Below are 3,085 nucleotides of genomic sequence, written 5' to 3' on the forward strand. Positions count from 1 at the left end.
CGTACAGGATGCATGACAGAAGGTAGAAACAGTTATGAGATTGGAAGAATTCCGACAACAAGTAGTGGTGTGAGAAAGAGGCCTAAGGGGGGAATGCCCTGGCATTTGGATTTATTCACAGAACAGTTGCCTAGATGGCAAGTACATTATTAAAATATTCATAAGAGCTATGGGTTATGAGACTGATAAGCGCATCAGTCAACATTCGAGGACAAATGTTCCAAAGGAGAGAATGATGTTACACCGCATGTTTTCATACGTAATAGTACGTCGTAAGTCAATTGATGTAAGCTCAGAAATGAAATCATCTTTGAAAAGTTTATAAAGTAAGTTAATCATGTTAACGTAGAGATTAGAAATATTTAAGATCATGAATATCAAGTACCAAGAGGGTTGGAAGGCTTAGAATCTAAACGAATTGAAGAAAATAAGTTTCGTCGAAAGTCGACAAGTTGGAATGTTATAACATGTAATTTTGGGGTGAGACTAGGGTGCTTAACATTATAAGGAGGTTATGTTATGAGTTATTATAGTCGTATGATAGTCGTGTATTATGTTTTAAAGTCAAGCGAGTTGTAGAATAAAAGTTGGCAGAGGTAATCACAAGTTACATTCATAAATATGCTGAAAATTAGGTCAAATGTAGCTGAGCTTTTCTCCAAATATACTTGGAATTACGGGGTGATCTACCTACCAAATTGAAGATCTACTACTCTTGTTTCTAATGCATTTAACCATTTGTCGATACAACATTGAAGTAGAGTGATATTCGCGTTTTTGCAAGACTGCGCAAGCAGCTCCCATGGGACCCACAAAGTCGGTGTAAAACTCCAGCTTGTATTAAGTCAATTCTAAGTCGTTTTAACTCATTTTTCTCATCCAAAACAGTTCCAAAACACTTCTAAATGCTCTCCAAGGGTTCCTCCATGATTCTAGGGTGAAAATCTAAAATAAAAACATGAATCCAATGCTAGAAATCTTGTGGTGCTTGTTAGATCGTAGTTTTTCATCTTGTGGCTGTTTTGGAGGGTTCTTCAAAAGTATGTAACCTCAGATTTCGTGTTGTTCTTTCTGATTAAGCTAAGAATCAGTCCCTACTTCATATATATTAGTGTTTCAAGGAAAAATACAAGTGTTTACACACCAACGTGAACACAAAAGTTGATTCAAGAAGAGAATACAACTCCTATAGTGTTGTGGTGTGATTGAGGGTTGTTGTGAGCTACACCAGCTGGGGATTTCAAGTTGTATCTACTTTCTAAGGTAATTAAATCATGTTATTTATTTTTCTTAAGGTTAATTATGTGTTGTTTAGTTTTTTGAGTGAAACTCTACAAGATAGTAATTGACATGGTATAAGGAATCATTATTTTATTTTTTGTGGGCTGTGTTGAGGCTATATATATAGTTTGTTGTGGATGGATATTGTTATAAATAGATTTATTATGTAATGACTGCTGTTGTTAAGCTTATCTATGTGCTAATTAAGTTGATTGAAGAAGATAACATGAAAAATAAAAGGTTGACGATAAAGGTTAAGGTACTAGGCGTACGAACTATATTTGAAGATTATTCTTATGATGTTTTGGGATAGAAATGATATGGTAATCATAAGTATGATGTTATAGATGTAGTAGGTAGATTAATGGAAAAGGAATTGGATTCAAACCATGCATTTTATGTCAGTCACCCTTAGAGGTACTCAGATGTTACAGGTTGTGTCTTCTTTACCTCTCTTTATATTACTGTTCTTATTCATACTTTCCTGCCTTACATACTCGGTACTTTATTTGTATTGACGTCCCTTTTGCCTGGGGACACTGCCTCTTATGCCCGCAGGTCTCGATTGATAGGTTGACAGTCTACCTAGTATGCTATCAGCTCAGCGGAAGGTGTTGGTGCACTCCACTTGATCCAGAGTTTCCTATTTGGTTAGTATGCTTTGGACATGTATTGATTGGTATGGCGGGGCCCTGCACCAACCTTTATGAAGTTTATGTACTCTTAGAGGCTTGTAGACAGATGTCATATATATTGATACTTGTATGGCCTTGTCGACCTATGTTTTGAGTGTCCAAATGATCATGTCAGCCTTATAGACCCGTACGTCACATGTATAAGTTTGTATATCATGTTGGGTCATCATTTGTCGAGTATTCCCTTATGTTTTATTCTGGTTATCTCATGTCGGCCTTTTTCGCTCATTCACCCATTTTATAGTATAATAAGAAAGATACGTTACGTTGATACTCGGTTGAGTAAGGCACCGGGTGCCTGTCGCGGCCCTTCAGTTTGGGCCGTGACAGGTGGCGACGTTGTTGAAAAATGGCCATCTCAGAGAGTTCTTAAGAGACCGGGGCAAAAAAAATTATGGTCGCAAACGGGATAACGCAAAGCCCTCGAAGATAGGTGAAGACCCTCCCCGACAAACCATCAACATGATTTTCGGGGGAAACGAGATCAACGGTGTGACCTTCTCGGCAGCAAAAAAGACAAAGGTGTCGGTGACTCATAGCAAGAGACTTCGGGAAGTCGCGGAGACATCACATTCACAAAAGAGGATGCCGATGGACTTCTACTACCGCACAACGATGCCCTGGTAATTTCTCTTAAAGTTCTAGATTTTAAAATTAAACGTGTTTTGGTGGACCCAGGAAGTTCAACCAATATCATTCAATGGAGAGTGCTGGAGCAAGCCAAGCTAACCGGAAGTATCATTCCGGCCACAAAGCTCCTCGCTGGGTTCAACTTAGCAAGTGTGACAACTCGAGGAGAGATTCTGCTGCCCACAAACGTCGAAAGGGTCATGAAGACTACCTTGTTTGAAGTAGTAGATGGCAACATGAGCAACAATATAATTCTTGGCAAACCATGGCTATGCGAGATGAATGTTGTGCATTAATATATCATCAACTTCTGAAATTCCCAACTCCAAAGGGAATCAAACAAATAAGAGGAGATCAACCGATGGCGAGGGAGATGAACACGATCTCGGTTTCCAGCACTAAAGGGAAGGAACACATGACATAGCAATTATAGGAATCGACACCCGGTACCGATACAAACTAAGACGACAAAGGGGAAG

This window comes from Nicotiana tomentosiformis, chromosome 7 (genome assembly GCF_000390325.3).
Source record: "Nicotiana tomentosiformis chromosome 7, ASM39032v3, whole genome shotgun sequence".
Taxonomy (NCBI): domain Eukaryota; kingdom Viridiplantae; phylum Streptophyta; class Magnoliopsida; order Solanales; family Solanaceae; genus Nicotiana; species Nicotiana tomentosiformis.